Source organism: Aotus nancymaae, unplaced genomic scaffold (genome assembly GCF_030222135.1).
Source record: "Aotus nancymaae isolate 86718 unplaced genomic scaffold, 86718_ANA_hifiasm-v0.15.2.pri h1tg000059l, whole genome shotgun sequence".
In the NCBI taxonomy this organism is placed as follows: domain Eukaryota; kingdom Metazoa; phylum Chordata; class Mammalia; order Primates; family Aotidae; genus Aotus; species Aotus nancymaae.
In genome coordinates, this window is record NW_026988473.1 from 56,107,760 (window position 1) to 56,126,287 (window position 18,528).

The 18,528-nt window shown below is 42.8% G+C and overlaps 1 protein-coding gene across 2 annotated transcripts in view; it reads right to left on the bottom strand.

Annotated features, from left to right (window-relative positions):
- Window positions 1–18,528, bottom strand: part of NUMA1 (nuclear mitotic apparatus protein 1) — a 77,515-nt gene that overhangs the window by 55,926 nt on the left and 3,061 nt on the right. The window contains exon 1 of one of the 2 annotated variants that reach the window (XM_012456866.2): window positions 10,991–11,562. The exons of the other annotated variant lie outside the window; for it this stretch is intronic. The gene's annotated coding sequence lies outside the window, so the exon portion shown is untranslated. Of the gene's footprint in view, window positions 1–10,990; window positions 11,563–18,528 lie in introns of those variants that run through there. 2 annotated transcript variants of the gene reach the window in all.

Genomic DNA, 18,528 nt, shown 5'->3' on the forward strand with positions numbered 1-18,528 from the left:
TTCCATATCAGCATATAATAGATTCCTCATATTTTAATTAATTTTTTTTTTTGAGACATGGTCTCACTCTGTCACCGAGGCTGGAGTAGTGCCAGCATGGCTCACTGCAACCTTGACCACTTGGGCTCAGGTGATCCTCCCACCTCAGCCTCCCAGTAGCTGGGACTACAGGTGTGCACCACCATACCTGGCTAATTTTTTATATTTTTTGTAGAGATAGGGTTTCACCATGTTGCCCAAGCTGTTCTCAAACTCGTAGGCTCAAACAATCTGGCTACCTAGGCCTCCCAAAGTGTTGGGATTACAGGTGTGAGCCACCATGCCCGTCAATTCCTTACACTTTTAAAAGCTTAAAAAAATCCTATAGTAAGGATGTGCCACAACTTTGTTTTCCCATTTTGCTACATCTGGATATTTAGGTTGTTCACAGTGTTTTGCTATGTCAAAGAATGCTGTATTGATAATACTGGCAGCACATCTCTAATTTTACACACAAGTTAATATTTCTCTAGGATATATATCAATAATTAGAACTGATGGGTTGAAAAGCTTGTGTATTTTAAATGTCAACAGATATTCCCAAAGTACCATCTAAAACTGTGTACTAGTTTATAATCTCACCAACAGAGAATAAAAATTCCCACTGACACCCTTCTACCAACATATTTTATCAATATATAAGATAGAATATATTATTGTTTTAATTTATATCTTATGTCCAGAAAAGTTAAACATCTCCTCATATGTGCAACTGTTCATTCTTATTTCTTATGAAAGGTATTACCATTTTGATTTTAAACATGAGGGTTCAGAGATGCTCGAGTAACACAACCAGTAAGTAACAGACATCAGTGCTGTTTTTTAATTATTTCTCATGAAAACTAGGCCTCTTTCTGTCAAGTGTGCTTCCCCCTACCAGCAGCCAGCAAACTATGGCCTGTAAGTTAGCAGCCCATATTTTGTAAATCAAGTTTTACTAGAACATAGCCACGCCCATTCATTTAAGTATTGTCTATGGCTGCTTTTGTTCTCCAATGGCAGAGGTGAGTAGTTACAATTACATGGTCTGCAAAGCCTAACATATTTACTACCCGGGTCTAAACAGAAACAATAACCTGGCTGGTCAGAGTAACTCACACCTGTAATCCCAGTACTTTGGGAGGCCAAGGTGGATGGATTGCTTGAGCCCAGGAGTTCAAGACCAGCCTGTGCAACATGGCAAGACTCCTCTACAAAATTACAAAAATAGCCGGTCGTGGTGGCACGCACCTGTAGTCCCAGATACTCAGGAGGCTGAGGTGGGAGGACTGCTTGAGTTTGGGAGGTTAAGGCTGCGGTGAGCCATCATTGAGCCACTGCATTCCAGCCTGGGAGACAGAGGGCAACTCCGTGTCAAAAAAGCAAAAAATAAAATAAAGAGTTAACACCTAAAGAAAAGCTCAAATCTGGGCTCGTGCCTGCAATACCAGTACTTTGGAAGGCCAAGAGAGACCTCATCTCTACAAAAAATAAAAATAAATAAAAATTGGCCAGGCACAGTGGTGTGTCCCTGTAGTTTCAGCTACTTGGGAGGCTGAGGCAGGAGGACCCCTTGAACCGAGGAGTTCAAGGTTGCAGTGAGCTATGATTGTACCACTGCACTCCAAAATCTGGGTGACAGAGCAAGACCCTGTTTCAAAACAAAAAAATAAAAGCTTCTCAGAGAGAATTAGTTATGGTCTAACCGGCTACAGCCACAGCATGGCTATGTTACAGTGTGTGGCTCATTTTCAAATAAACTTACATGCATTATAGGTCTGGTATATAATCCAAAAGGAAAGAGCCCAAAACACTCAAATGAAGTCAAAAGACCTATCTTTACTTATGGTTTGCAACATCAAAAGATTTCCTATGCACTATTCTTCTTCCTCCTTGTTTCTTTTTTTGGAGACAGAGCCTCATTCTGTTGCCCAGGCTGGAATGCAGTGGTACAATCACAGCTTACCACAGCCTCAACCTCCCAGGCTCAAGCGATCTTCCTTCCTCAGACTCCTGAGTAGCTGGGACTACAGACATATGCCACTACATCTGGCTAATATTTGTACATTTTGTAGAGACGGGGCCTCTCCATGTTTCCCAAGCTCATCTCAAACTCCTGGGCTCAAGCTATCCTTCTGCCGCTGCCTCCCAAAGTGCTGGGATTACAGGCATGAGCCACCATGCCTGGCCCCTTATTTCATTTCATCTAATGGGAAACAAATAAATCTGGTTCCTACTGTCCTTCCATGATTTTGACAATGTAGTTCCCACCCACACACCATGATGATAATACAAAACCAAAGCAAGCCTCACTATGTCTGCTGCTAAACAACCCCAACACACACACATACACATCATACCACACCACACCACACCACACACCACACCACACCACACCACACCACACCACACTACAGGTGTCTCCTTCCCTTTTACTAGCAAAAGATTTGCTAGGAAGCAGCTGAACATTTCTAGCCAACTGCTAAGAGCTAGGGCCCCTGACCATTGTGGGAAAGGAAGGCCAATTCTCCCCTCTAGATTATACCCTTCTGAAGATCCTGGCCATGAAAGAAGTCATTTCTCCAGAGAATTTTAAGCCATTAGGATCCTGTAGGGCACACAGGGAAGGTGCCATCCTCCCCATTTCATAAGTGGAGGAATTCAGCGTACCTTTTTTCATTTCCTCTTACTTCAAAAGATCATTTTAGGTAATAGGTTCATTTAGTTAATATCAGTGATCTTTTCAATTTCTTCTCCCATCCACTCACAAATTTTCATTTACAAAACAATAGTAAGAAAAAAATAGCTATCAGACTCTCCAGGAAATTTAACTTAATCTAGAATTTTGAATGAGAAATTAATAAAGTGCATTTTATTATGCAAATAAACAGGCATCAAATGGTTCTCTGGATAGGAATTTGGCAATCTTAATGCCTGTAATCCCAGTACTTTGGGAGGCCAAGGTGGGCAGATCACCTGAGGTCAGGAGTTCGAGACCAGCCTGACCAACATGGAGAAACCCCATCTCTACTAAAAATACAAAATTAGCCGGGCGTGGTGGCGCATGCCTATTAATCCCAGCTACTCGGGAGGCTGAGGCAGGAGAATCACTTGAACCTGGGAGGCAGAGGTTGCAGTGAGCTGAGATCGTGTCTCTCCACTCCAGCCTGGGCAACAAGAGTGAAACTCCATCTCAAAAAACAAAACAAACAAACAAACGAAAAAAAACCAACCTTGATATTCAGGCCAGGTGTGTTGGTAGCACATGCCCAAAATCCCAGCACTTTGGGAAGCTGAGGAGGAAGGATTGCTTGAGCCCAGGAGTTCAAGACCGGCCTGGGCAACATGGTAAAACCTCATCTCTACAAAAAATAAAAAATTAGTCAGGCATGGTGGTACACATGTGGTCCCAGCTACTTGGGAGGCTGACATGGGAAGATCATTTGAACCCCAGAAGGTTGAGGCCACAGTAAGCCGTGATCACGCCACTGTACTCCAGCCTGGGTGACCGAGTGAGACTCTATCTCAAAACAAACACAAACGAACAAAAATGTTCATATTTGGCTGGGCATTATGGCTCATGCCTGTAATCCCAGCACTTTGAGAGGCCGAGGCAGGAGGATCTCTTGAGGCCAGGAGTTCGAGACCAGCAATCTTCTCTTCTTAGCCTCCCAAAGTGCTGGTGCTGAGATGACAGGCATGATGACAGGCCCAGCCTAAAATAGTGAATTTTGTTACATACATTTTACCAAAACTCAAAAAAAAAAAAAAAGAAAAGAAGAAGCTGTCTGGGTGCAGTGGTTGAAGCCTGTCATCCCAGCACTTTGGGAAGCCAAGGTAGGATTGCTTGAGCCCAGAAGTTCAAGACCAGCCTAGGCAACACAGTGAGACCCTGTCTCTACAAAAAAATTTAAAAATTAGCCAGGTGTGCACCACACCTGGGACTCCTGAGTAGTCCCAGCTACTTGAGCCTGACCCTGGGAAGTTGAAGGTATAATAAGCTGTGATCATACCACTGCACTCCAGCCTGAGCAACAGAGTGAGATCCTGTGTCAAAAAAAAAAAAAAAAAGTTGGGTGTGGTGGCTCACACCTGTAATCAATCCCAGCACTTTGGGAGGCCAAGGTGGGTGGATCACAAGGTTAGTAGTTTGAGACCAGTCTGACCAACCTGGTAAAACCCTGTCTCTACTAAAGATACAAAAATTAGCCGGGGGTAGTGGCGCGTGCCTGTAATCCCAGCTACTCAGAAGGCTGAGGCAGGAGAATCACTTGAACCCAGGAGGCAGAAGTTGCAGTGAGCCAAGACGGCAGCACTGCACTCCAGCCTGGGCGACAGAGCAAAACTCACTCAAAAAAAAAAAAAAGGCCAGGCAAGGTGGCTCATGCCTGTAATCCCAGCACTTTGGGAGGCCGAGGCAGGCAGATCATGAGGTCAGTAGTTAAAGACCAGTCTGGCCAACATAGTGAAATCCTGTCTCTACTAAAAATACAAAAATTAGCCAGATGTGGTGGCATGCTCCTGTAATCCCAGCTACTTGGGAGGCTGAGACAGGAGAGTTGCTTGAACCTCAGAGGCAGAGGTTGCAGTGAGCCAAGACCACGCCATTGCATTCCAGCCTGGGCAACAGAGCAAGACTCCATCTCAAAAAAAAAAAAAGAAAAGAATTAAAAAGAAAAACAGGGCCGGGTGCGGTGGCTTATGCCTGTAATCCCAGCACTTTGGGAGGCCGAGGCGGGTGGATCACGAGGTCAAGAGATCGAGATCATCCTGGTCAACAAGGTGAAACCCGTCTCTACTAAAAATACAAAACTTAGCTGCGCATGGTGGCACACGCCTGTAGTCCCAACTACTCGGGCGGCTGAGGCAGGAGAATTGCTTGAACCCAGGAGGCGGAGGTTGCGGTGAGCCGAGATCGCGTCATTGCACTCCAGCCTGGGTAACAAGAGCGAAACTCCGTCTCAAAAAAAAAAAAAAGAAAAGAAAAACAAAACTCATGGTATTTCATCAAATAATGCCAATCACAGAAATAAAAGTTTAGGAAATAATCTGAACTACAAAGATATATGGACATTAATAGAATTATTTACCATTCTGAAAAACTGAAGAAAAACAGTATCTAACAATAACTTAAATTACGACATGAACATACATATGACAAAATCTTATGCAGTCACTTAAAATATTTTAAATAAGTATGGCTGGGTACAGTGGCTCACGCCTATAATCCCAGCACTTGGAAGGCTGAGGTGAGAGGATTGCTTAAGCCCAGGAGTTCAAGACCAGCCTAGGCGACATAGGGAGACTCCATGTGTACAACAAATAAAAAAATTACCTGGGCACGATGGCATGTGCCTATAGTCCTAGTTACTTGGGAAGCTAAAGCGGGAATATTACTTGAGCCCAGGATGTCAAGGCTGCAGTGAGCTAGGATTGCAACTATACCATTGCACTCCAGCCTGAGTGACAGAGCAAGACCCTGTCTCTGAAAAAAAAAAAAAGTTTTAAATAATTTTAATGACATGGGGAAATACTCAAGACAGGTTAAATTTAAAAAGCAGGATATAGGCTGGGTGAAGTGACACATGCCTGTAATCTCAGCACTTTGGGAGGCGAAGGCAGGTGGATCACTTGAGCTCAGGAGTTCAAGACCAGCCTGGGCAACATGGTGAAATCCTGTCTCTACAAAAAATACAAAAATTAGGGACTCCATGTTTGGATCCCCTTCCACAAATACTCCCTTCGTGGTAGCTGTCTTTCTCTCTCCTGGATTTCCCCTCTGAGATACCCTTCCACACTCTCTTGTGGAAGCCTGTCTTCCCCTCCTAAGCTCCATCTCTCTCTATTCCCTTCCACTCGGTGTGGAAGCTGCTTTCCTCTCCTGGATTCCATCTTTCTGTATTCTCTCACTCAGTGTGAGAATTGGCCGTTTCTTTCTCTCTCCTCCTCCTTTTTCTCTAAATAAAATAAAATAAAATAAAATAAAAAATACAAAAATTAGCCAGGCATGGTGGCATGCACCTGTAGTCCCAGCTACTTGGGAGACTGAGGTAGGAGGATCACTTGAGCCCAGAAGGTTGAGGCTGCAGTGAGCTGTGATCACACCACTGGACTCAAGCCTGGGTGGCAGAGTGAGACCCTGTCTCAAAAAAAAAAGAAAAAAGAAAAGAAAAAAAAGGGCAGGATAAAACTATTATGGTATGGCCCCATTTTAAAAACTATACATACAAATATTTATAGGCAGATAGATATATCATACACACATCTATCCCTCTCCCCACATTCTTGTGAGTTTGTGTATGTGTACGTATACTTGTAAGGAAGTATACCAAATAATGTTCATTTCTGAGTTGTGGAATTATGGGTGCCTTTTACTTTCTCCCTTAACACATTATTTTTCATGTTTTCTAAGCAGTACCATCATATACAATTAGGAAAAAAGTTAGTTTCATATTGTTTAATCTAGTAATCTACTTGTAGGTATGTATCATAAGTAACCAAAAATGTAGACAAAAACTTATGCATAATCATGTTCATGTAAAGATACACAAAAAACTATTAATAAATAATGGTTACTTCTGCAGAGAAGGATTAGGGTAAAGACTTATTTGGGGACTTATTTATCTATTACAAAAATGATTTGAAAAAAAATTCCATTATTTTTTTAAAAACCTGAAAGCATATAACAATTCTATATGATAGACTATTATGCAGCCATTACAAATATTTATGAAGCGTATATATAAGTTTATATAGTGAAAAAAAGGGTAAATGGGGGAAAAAGCAGAATATAAAATTTTAGGTAATATATGATCTGGGAACTGCAAAACCAGAAATACGCAAGCACAAAATACTGAAAGAAAATGCACTAATATGAGAACAGTAGTTTTCTTCAGATAATGGGATTATGAGTGATTTTCATTTTCTTCCTTATACTTCTTTGTGTTTTTCACATGTCCTTGAATGAGTATATACTATTTTTCAATCAGGCTCAAAAAAATGTTTTTGGTTTCTGCCCTATAATGAAAAGCCCACTCCTTGTGAGAAATTTTACCCAAAAAGGATTATCAGTAGTAAGCAATCCACTAGCAAAAAGACTGTTCATAATGTATATGCTTAGAAAATCATCTTTGGTGGGTAGTGAGCTCAGTTTAAAGGGACACAGCTCTGACCACTTCCTGCCTTCTTGCTTTTGGAGTTGTTCCGGTAAATGCAACTGAGGAATCAAGTCCCCAAACGTGAGATGCCTGACAAACTTTATACTGTACTATAAGAACCAGGACCACCACCTTCTCTCAACCTAAATTATAAGACTTTACACTTTAGAATAGATCAAGACCTAAATAACAGATTGGGTCATGTTAGTCTGTAAATCAAAAACACTTAATAGCTAATTCCATGAAGAATAAAATCCAAATCTCTTAGCATGATACTTAAGGTTCTCTAAGATCCAACCCTTAAACTTCCTTCCCAGCCTCATCTCGAGTTCATTCCCTAAACTATCCTTTATCTCAGGCACATTTTCCCCATACATGCCAGGCATTTTCCAGTCTCTATGCCTTTGCCCATGGTGTGACCTCCATGAAACGCCCTGTCTCCTGAACCTACTGAATTCCTATTCCTTTAACTCCTATTCCTCCTTTACAACCTGGCTCAAATGCCTTCTCCCTTCAGAAGCTCTCCTTATAGCCCCCACAATCAGGAACAATTGTTCTTTCCTTTATGTGTTCCCATATTGCTTGTTCTTCTACAAACTTAATTTTAATCCTCCCTGGGTGGATGCCAACTGTAATACTTTGTTTCATTTTACTAAACTCCTAGAGGGCAGAAACCATTTTAAAATCATTTCCTCTCCAGCACACTGCTTGCACACAGTAGATACTAAATATACTGCCTGACTAAATGACAGCCAATTGGCCCTAATCTGAATTCTTTCAGTGGCACAGCCAGGGATGGCAAATTGTCAAAGAGGCTAGTCCCTCTAATTTCAAGTCATACACGTAGCATGAGTGACCAGCAGAAAATGTCAAGGTTCTGCCACTTTAAGAGGACTGGCAAGCTGACTACATTTACACAGTCCTAATTAAAACTAAAGGGCACCCAGGAAAAGAAGAGAAATATGGAGATGAAGAGGTGTGGATTCTACAGGTCGCCTCCTCTTCTTAGTGAGCTTGCTAGGCACTAGGCTGGAAGATCTGGGCTACAAAGTAGCCTATTTTCTCTTTGGGATCACCTCTAGGATCTAAGTATGGAAAAGCAACTGATTAGGCCACTTGGTCCTCCAACAACTGGCCCTGCTCTTGGGCATTAACTTCTAATTCTGGTTACACAGGGTTTTTTCTCTAAATGAATCCCACTAATCATTAGGAGAATCCCTTTAAAGAAAGGCTTGAAATTAATAACAGCAGGAAACAAAGTCTCTCAATCCTCTCAATCACAATATCCACACTGTCCATTTTGATGAAATTCTCCCCCAACTCCTTCAAACAATAGGTCCTACCAAGGAATGACTTCTCTCAGGACCAACATGTCCCGTGATTGTTTTTCAGGAGCAAGTTTCCAGTGCCTGCTTCTCATTAAACAGCTACTAAATGTTTGATCACCCAGCTGTGACTGTAAGTAGAGAGTAAAGTCACTATAATTTAGGAGGTAAAAAGGAAATTCTACTCCTACCCTGAGTCCAGTAGTCAAGCAGCTTAGAATAGGTATTTCCCCACCTCAAACCTCCTTAAGCTTATCTGATTTTGAGATCTAGAATTTTTAGCATCTCTTAATTCTTTCAATATAAAAATGAGGAAAACAATGTTTACAGTAAGAAAGAATTGCAAATCATTATACAGTAACTTAGTGACAGAATTTTTGGACTAGGCTGTCTAACACCTCATTTTACTGTTGAGTTTTCAAGACCACCATTTCCAGGAACAGATTACAGGGTACCATAATACAATCAGTTTAATTTGTATATATTCAAGATAACAGCCTCTATGCTTGACCTCCTCACCATCTTCCTGCCTACCTTTTTTCAAACACAACTACTAACAACAACAAAAACAAAAATCAACATAGTGATTTAATACATCATTTCTCCCTAGAAAAGACTGGAAGGCTGGAGCTATCAAAGCATCTGCTTCAGCCTCACCACCTGGGATTCATCTTGATTACTTTGGTGTGCTGGCAGGCAGTGGCTGCCATGGCCTGAAGAACTCTTCCAACTCTGTCTGTGGGTCTTCTGGAGATGGGACTGCAATGGCTCCTCAGCTGCAGTTTCCTATACAGCAACATGTTTCAACTCTTTTCAGTCCTCAACATACTTATGATTTGGGAGGAGTACCAGAAGAAAGACCAATTTTTGTTTGGGCACGGTGGCTTACACCTCTAATTGGGAAGCCACGGTGGGTGGATCACTTGAGGTCAGGAGTTCAAGACCAGCCTGACGAACATGGTGAAACCCCGTCTCTACTACAAAAAATTAGCTGGGCATGGAGGCATGTGCCTGTAATCACAACTACCAGGGAGGCTGAGTCAGGAGAATCGCTTGAACCTACAAGGTAGAGGCTGCAGTGAGCCGAGATCCCACCACTGCCCTCCAGCCTGGTTGACAGAGCAAGACCCTGTCTAAAAAAAGAAAGGCTGGTTTTCTCCACTATCTAGTCACTCTGACCTACAAACAAGCATATGCACAGTCACTGTAAAGGTAGTGACTTGTTTTCCAACAAACATTTCTAATTTTCAAATCTTATATTCAAATGAAAACTGCAATCAAAATACTCTCCTTAGGAAGTCATTTACTGGCCGGGCGTGGTAGCTCACGCCTGTAATCCAAGCACTTTGGAGGCCAAGGTGGGTGGATCACCTGAGGTCAGGAGTTCAAGACCAGCCTGACCAACATGGTGAAACTCCGTCTTTAAAAAAAAAAAAAGGAAGCCATTTACTTTTTCTAACAAAACACTTCTTTGGGAACTGCCTTTAAAATCTACTCCATGTGACACACGCAGAAAAATCTGGTGTTACTGTTTTACAGTTATACCTCATTCTTCACCAAAAAAGGTATTGCCTTGTATGATTCTTTGGCTCACAGCATCTTCTGGCTGTTTCCAAAAATTGAATCTACCAAGCCATGTGTGAAGATTTGCTGCCTCTGAGGACACTCAAAAGATTGGCTCAGAGGTCAAAAATGTTCTGAGCACTGACACCATCACCAAAGGAAATGTAAAAGCTGAGAACACAATTACTTGGAAGGGGTCAAACCTATAAACATTGTAATTGTCCCATAATTACAATCAAGGGGGCAAGATGTACATATCTGTCACGTGTTCAACTATTACATTACTTTCTAATTACATGTTATGTAATGGCAAATTTTGACCCTGGAAGAAATCTTCAAGATCATATAATCCAAATTGTCCCTTTTTACATATGAGAAAAGTTCAGTCCACTGAGGTTAGGCAATTTGTCCCTGGTCACACAGCTGATTAGCAACAGTCAGGAGGAGAAACCCAGACACCCTAACTCCCAGCATAATGCACCCACGCCTACTTATGCATACAGCTCCTCCTGCCCTGCTTCTCACTTCCTTCATCCCCTTGGTCAAAAGGGACAGAAGTAACTTGGGACATTAAAGCACACCAAGAATGGTTCTGAAACCCAGTAGCTGAGTAATGATGGCTTAAAGACCAGGACTTCTCTGCAGTGGCCTCAATGGCCAAAGTTTAGTGTCTGGCTCACAAGAGTTCTGGACAATCTACCTCAGAGCAAGGGCCAATGAAAACCTCTGGGCATTACCCTCCCACAGTTGGAAAAATATCTTTATTAAACCTCTCTGCTCTCCTCCTACACTAACCTGTTTGCTTCAAATAATTGAAAGAAGGTCACTTTGAGGAACCTAGGTCAGGGAAAAAGTAAATAGTAGAGATCCTGCTCAGGACAAAGCTGACCTATGAAAAAGCAGAAGGCAGGAACTATTTTGACTTACCTCCTGGTGGAAGCCTCCACACACTAGAATAGGGTGATCTCCGGCAGTCTGGTTTAGAATTAGTTTCCACCTAGGGAAGGGGCAAAGGGACAGGAATGCTTATTCATTCCCCTAACCCACCCACTCTTGGTCGGTTCAGCCTCACATTATCCTGGGCAAGACAGCAAGCAGAAGGGAAGCCATGCAGGCCAGGTCAATGGGGTGAGTCAGTGGCAGAGCAGGAAGAGTCACTGGGGCAGAAATTCTGGCCTTCCAGAATTTCTTGGCAAGACTGCCAAGCCACACCCACACTTGGTCAGCACTGTGAAGGCCCTGCCCTGTTAGGATTTCAGTCTCTAAGCCAGAAAGCTCCTTCCTCAGGAGGCTCCACACCACTCTCATTTTCAAGTGTCTCCCCTCATGCTCAAAAACCTTCCACAGTTTTCTTCTCCCTAAAGCATCACACCTAAATTCTTTGGCTTAACTTCCCAAATCCTCCACTGTATGACCTCAAGTCATTTATTCAACCTTATTTCCCACTATTCTACAGAATATACTTTGAATTGATCAAGTCAGTCTTCCCACTTCTCTCTGAATAAGCCAAGCCTTTTCTCATTTCCATGCCTTCAGTTATCCAGGAGTGGTAAATTCAAACATCTTCAGGGGTCAGGCAGGTAACAGAAACAAATGATTCAGGCCAGGCACAGTGGCTTACACCAGTAATCCCAGAACTTTGGGAGGCCAAGGTGGGTGGATCACTTGAGCTTATGAGTTCAAGACCAGCCTGGGCAACAGGGTAAAACCCCGTCTCTACAAAAATACAAAAAATTAGCCAGGTATGGTGGTGTGCGCCTGAGTCCAAGCTACTTGGGAGGTTGCAGTGAGCTGAGACCATGCCACTGCACTCCAGCCTGGGTGACCAAGCGAAACCCTGTATCCAAAAAAAAAAGAAACGAGTGATCTAGTGGGGCACATGGCAGAACTAGAGAATACTATACCCTCCTAAAGGCATTCAAATATTTTAATTCAAATACTTATGTAGTATTTCACTGTGAGCATCATGGTAACCTTTTAAATAGTTATTAATACTCTATCTTGCAAAGGAAACTTCCCCAAGGTTAGACAGCTGGCAAAATGCTGGGCACAGTCCCTAGACCTGTCTGATGCCAAAACAAGAGCTCTATACTATTAGGCTTCTAGCAGTACAAACACCATGGAAGATACAGAACCCTCAAAGTCACTTGTAATGATACACAACCTAATAGTAGGATGGGAAGCCCAAATCACAGCTTATCTAACCATATCCCAACTGCCTCCAATTCTGTCCATCTTCCAAACCCCATCTTTCTGCCAAAGTAATTCCAAGTTATTCCAACTAGTTATTCCAAGTCTTACTGAATTCCTTCTTCTGTAAATTCCTATAGGGTTTATGGATTAGACAACACAAATGACTGCTAAATTATATACTGTCTTGCAAAATCAGATACTGATTCTATGTATTTTAGTTAGTCTCATCAATCAAACTATTGTATCAATCTATATAGTTCTTCTACCAAAAATGCCTAACCTGAATCTAATCAAGAAGAAACAATCAGACAAATCCAATTAAGAGACATTCTACTAACTAAACCCTTCAAAAATGTTCACTGCTATGAACTTTGAACAGTTCAGATTAAAAAGGAACTATTCAAAGTTAAAGCAGATTAAAGACATGATAGCCATGACAACTAAGTGCATAAATGCATACACGATCCTTCAATGAATCCTGAATTTGTAAAAAGTCAATAAAATACATCATTGGGAAAATATGAGAAATCTGAACAAGTATTATATATTGGATGTATTGAATCAATGTTAACTTTCCTGTTAATAGTATTTTTTAGGAAATACTTGCTGAAATAGGGATTAAATAACATGATATTACATCTGACAGTCAAAAAGTTTCAGAAAATGAAGGATAAATAGAGAGCAATTATGGCAAATGTTAATAGGAAAAGAGGTTTCTCCAAAACTCACAGTGTCACACCACAGAAAATCTAGAAAAGCAGGAAATCAAGGCAATTACCTCACTCCTCATTGAGACCATCACAGAAGTACAGGTACTGAACTAATGTCCACTCACAGGGCAGAATGCAGCTGCTGCTAACACACTGGTACCCAGTGGTAAGGTGGATGCAATGTGACCTCAGAGGACCAAGTGCTGAGGTCACATGCATCCACCTTGCCACTGGGTACCAAAAACTTGACAACTTGCAAAACAAGTGTCTCTGAAATATATGCAGTCTTTCCTCCTCACCAGACAAACCAGTCCTCAGCTGCAATAAGGCAGAAGAAATCTGCAGGGCTGAATCACTGGCATTGCCTGTGCAAACTTCAAAGAAACTGGCCCTTCAATAGGACAAAAAGGGAAGGCAACACAGCCGCCAAGAGAAGCCTCAACCCAGGAGCATGCTATGCAATGATGCCTTCTCTCCCTTCTACAGTCATCAGATAGATCATTTTACTTCTGCCAAATGGCCCTTTATTAGGGTGACTGACTACCTAATGGCCAACCCTTTACCTTGGTTCTCTCCTCCCCTCAATGAGACCCAAGATACTGGCCTTTCCAGACAGCTCCTCCCTCAATTTGCCAGGGGGATAGTCAAAACTATTCCCTCAAAACGTCCATTAACTGGAGTAAAACATATAGTGCTGTGACATGGAATTTGCTTCTCAAACCTACCAGGTTTAGCCTTTTTACCAAAGACATAGAATGAAAACCTAGAAGGCCTGCTTGTCAAGCTTTGGAATTAAACTATGAATGATAGAAAATACAATGTTTTGATGGCCAGGTGTGGTGGCTCACGCCTGTAATCCCAGCAGTTTGGGAGGCCAAGGTGGGTGGATCACCTGAGGTCAGGAGTTCGAGACCTGACCAACATGGAGAAACTCCATCTCTACTAAAAATACAAAATTATCCGGGTGTGATGTCACACGCCTGTGATACCAGCTACTTGGGAGGCTGAGGCAGGAGAATCACTTGAACCCGGGAGGTAGAGGTTGTGGTGAGCTGAGATAGTACCACTGCACTCCAGCCTGGGCAACAAGAGCAAAACTCCGTCTCAAAAACAAAACAAAACAAAATGTTTTTAGATTTAATCAGGCAAAAAGATCTTAATAGGTCTGATGTTACCAGAAATAAGAAACAAGTTAACAGGATTAAGTATAAAGTCCTGTATTTAGACTAAGAGAACAAAACCAACAATCACAGAACAGTAGAGACTGGTACAGAAGTCAAACTACTATAAAAAGGCTGCTTTAGGCCAGGCACAATGGCTCACACCTATAACCCCAGCACTTTGGGAGGTCAAGGTGGAAGGACTGCTTGAGCTCAGGTGTTCAAGACTACACTGAGCAACACAGCAAGACCTTGTCTCTACTAAAAATAAAAAAAAATTAGCCGGGTGTGGTGGCACACATCTGTAGTCCAAACTACTTAGGAGGCTGAGGTGGGAGGATTACTTGAGTCTGGGAGATCAAGGCTGCAGTGAGCTCAATCATGCCACTGCACTCCAGTCTGGGTGACAGAGTGAGACCCTGTCTCCAAAAAAAAAAGTTGCCTACAGTGGGACGTAGAGGAGAGGCCATTAAGTACATGCTCAGTAAACCATGAATCTGACAGAGCTACCCAAAACATCAATGCAGTCTCAAGTCGCATTAGTAGAAGATGGCTCTATGCCCCATCTTTGAAGAGCAAAGTTAAAGAATCTGCAGAGGGGCTGGGCGCGGTGGCTCACGCCTGTAATCCCAGCACTTTGGGAGGCCGAGGCGGGTGGATCACGAGGTCAAGAGATCGAGACCATCCTGGTCAACATGGTGAAACCCCGTCTGTACTAAAAATACAAAAAATTAGCTGGGCATAGTGGTGCGTGCCTGTAATCCCAGCTACTCAGGAGGCTGAGGCAGGAGAATTGCCTGAACCCAGGAGGCGGAGGTTGCGGTGAGCTGAGATCGCGCCATTGCACTCCAGCCTGGGTATTAAGAGCAAAACTCCGTCTCAAAAAAAAAAAAAAAAAAAAAAAAAAGAATCTGCAGAGGAAGAATGCCAATGACCATGGTGATGAGTCTAGAAGTATATAATTTCAAATGTGGAGGAAGAACTACACACGTTTAGCCAAGGGAGAACAAGAAAACTTTTTTCAAATATGCGCACAGCTGTCACAGATGAGGAGAAAGACTTATGAGTCCACTATAAGAATACAAAACCAGAACTAACGAGTGAAAAGTTACAAGAAGATCGATTTTGGTTTGCCATAGGGAAGAAATCTCAGCATGTTGTATAAGTTCAAAATGTGGGATGTAGAACCCAGAATGCTTGGATTAGGATATCAACTCCACAATTTATAAACTTTGTGGCTTTCAGGAGATTATTTAATCTATCTGTGCCTCAGTTGCCTTCTCTGTAAAAGAGAATAGTAATAATAGAACTTAGCTCATAGAGCTTGAAGAAATAGTTTCGGCCAGGCGTGGTGGCTCACGCCTGTAATCCCAGCACTTTGGGAGGCCGAGGCGGGTGGATCACAAGGTCAAGAGATCGAGACCATCCTGGTCAACATGGTGAAACCCTGTCTCTACTAAAAATACAAAAATTAGCTGGGCATGGTGGCGTGTGCCTGAAGTCCCAGCTACTCAGGAGGCTGAGGCAGGAGAATTGCTTGAACCCAGGAGGTGGAGGTTGCGGTGAGCCAAGATCGCGCCATTGCACTCCAGCCTGGTAACAAGAGCGAAACTCCATCTAAAAAAAAAAAGAAAAGAAATAGTTTCTGGAGCCAGCCGTGCTGGCTCATGCCTGTAATCTCAGAACTTTGGGAGGCTCAGGTGGGCAGATCATGTGAGGTCAGGAGTTCAAGACCAGACTGACCAATATGGTGAAACCCCCATCTCTACTAAAAATACAAAAATTATGTGGGCGGTATTGGTGCATGCCTGTAATCCCAGCTACTTGGGAGGCTGAGACAGAAGAATCACTTGAACCTGGGAGGCGGAGGTTGCAGTGAGCCAAGATTGTGCCACTGTACTCCAGTCTGGGCAACAGAGCGAGACTCCATCTCAAAACAAACAAACAAACAAAAGGTAGTTTCTGTAAAGTGCTTAGAAAAGTGCCTAGTTCAGGCTGGGCACGGTGGCTCACGCCTATAATCCCAGCATTTTGGGAGGCCGAGGCGGGTGGATCACGAGGTCAAGAGATCGAGACCATCCTGGTCAACATGGTGAAACCCTGTCTCTACTAAAAATACAAAAATTAGCTGGGCATGGTGGCGTGTGCCTGAAGTCCCAGCTACTCAGGAGGCTGAGGCAGGAGAATTGCTTGAACCCAGTAGGTGGAGGTTGCAGTGAGCCAAGATCGCGCCATTGCACTCCAGCCTGGTAACAAGAGCGAAACTCCGTCTCAAAAAAAAAAAAGAAAAGTGCCTAGTTCACAGTATATGCTGGGAAAATAAAAAGTTACCTATTGCTATTACTAACTGTTGACACAATAGACCAGGCTGGGTGTGATGGCAAATGCTTTTAATACCAGCATTTTGAGAGGCCAAGGCAGGAGAATTGCTTGAGCTCCAGAGTTTGAGATCAGCCTGGGCAACATAGCAAGACTTCGTCTCTACTAAAAATACAAAGAGTTGCCAGTCACAGTGGTGTGCACCTGTAGTTCAAGCTACTCCGGAAGCTGAAGTGGGAGGACAGCTTGAGTCCAGGAGATCGAGGCTGCAGTGAGCTATGATGATGCCACTGAATTCCAGCCTGAGTGACAGAGCGAGACCCTGTCTCAAAATGTAAACAATACAAAAAACAGACCAGATAACCTGAATACCTTCCTACTAAATATGCCTGGAAGTGCTTAGAAAAAAATATAATAGAGCTGGGCATGGTGGCTCACGCCTGTAATCCCAGCACTTGGGAGGCTGAGGTGGGTGGATCACTTGAGGTCAGGAGTTCGAGACCAGCCTGGCCAACATAGTGAAACCCCATCTTTAAAAAAAAAAAGAAAAGAAAAAAGAAAAAAATATATATAATAAGCATCCTTTCAGACTGTGCCAGTTATTAAGGTATTGTCTCTCAGCTCCACATCTACCCTGTTATGCTCCACTTTGTGATGCTGGGGGCTAGACTCCACTAAACTCCATTTCACTGGCTCCTTGTCAACAGCGGGTGTTAAAGGGAAAACAGAAGACAAGAGGAGGCTATAAGGGACTTCCTCCTTCCTGTAGCCTGGTGTTTCTTGACAACAGAAGTTGGTTCTTCCCAGTTCCTTTCTAAACTCCCAAAACCAGCCTTCTGCCCCTCAGAGGCATCAGCATCAGCTAAGTAAGGCTCAACTGAAGCTAGCTCCTCTAGTTTCTTCCTGTGAGGGCTTGAGAAACCAGCAGCACCAGGCAACACCTTCTCCCCAGAGAATCTGGGTGCAGCTCCTCCAGATCCCTCCAGATTTCTAGGTTCTGGTAACCCCAACCTTCCTCCCTTTGTTTTCAGTCCTGGATTCTTTATGCAGTTATTATATCAAAGTTACTTTAATAATCCTTTTTGCTTTTTTAGCCCTCCATCAAGCATTTAAACCAGTTTCCTTTATGGAGTTTACTCTATTGTGTGGTTTCTGTTTTGCTGATTGGATCTGAACTGACATATAGATAAACTGAGCTCACAAGAAAGTAAGAGAAATCCCCAGGAACCAGAAACAAAGAATTAGTGAGCAGGATTAGTGAGCTGATGACATGCTGTCCTAGCAGCATAAAGAATCTGTAACACCCTCATAGGTTCAGAAGACAGATCTTGAGCCCACAAAAGGCATTGAGATCCCTGTCCAGAGGCTGAGACTCTTAAGTTTATACTCAGTAAGATAACAGACTAGGAAAAAAAATCTGTCCAGAGAGAAAACTTGCCTTGCTCACCCAGTAAGGCAGTAGGAAAAAAATCTTCTAGTAATTCACAACAGGCTGGGTGAGGTAGTTGCAGTAGCACATTGGGAGGCCGAGGTGGGTGGATTGCTTGAGCCCAGGAGTTCAAGACCAGCCTGGGCAACACGGAAAAACCCTGTCTCTACAAAAAATATAAAAATGTGCCGGGTATAGTGGTGTGCACTTGTGGTCCCAGCTACTTGGGAGGCTAAGGTGGGCGAATTGCTTGAGCCCAGGAGGCAGATGTTGCAGTGAGCCGAGATCCTGCAACTGCACTCCAGTCTGGGCAACAGAGCCAGACAGATCCTATCTTAAAATAAAATAAAATTCTAGAAAGCTGAAATTAATCTGTAGTGAAAAAAAACCAATCAGTTGTTCCTGGGACCAGGGTGAAAGGAAAAATGAACTGTAAAGAAGCATGAGAAATCTTCTGGGGATGAGAGAAAATGCTCCGTATTTCGACTATGGCTGCGTTTTGCAGGTGCAGACATCTGCCAAAACTCAACTTCTTCTGTTTTGTTTTATTTTTTACAAGACATTGGAAACCACAAAACTCAGTTTTCTTTAAAATTATTATAGACACAAAATTGAAAACATGAGACAAAAACAAGATCATGAAAAACAAGCAGA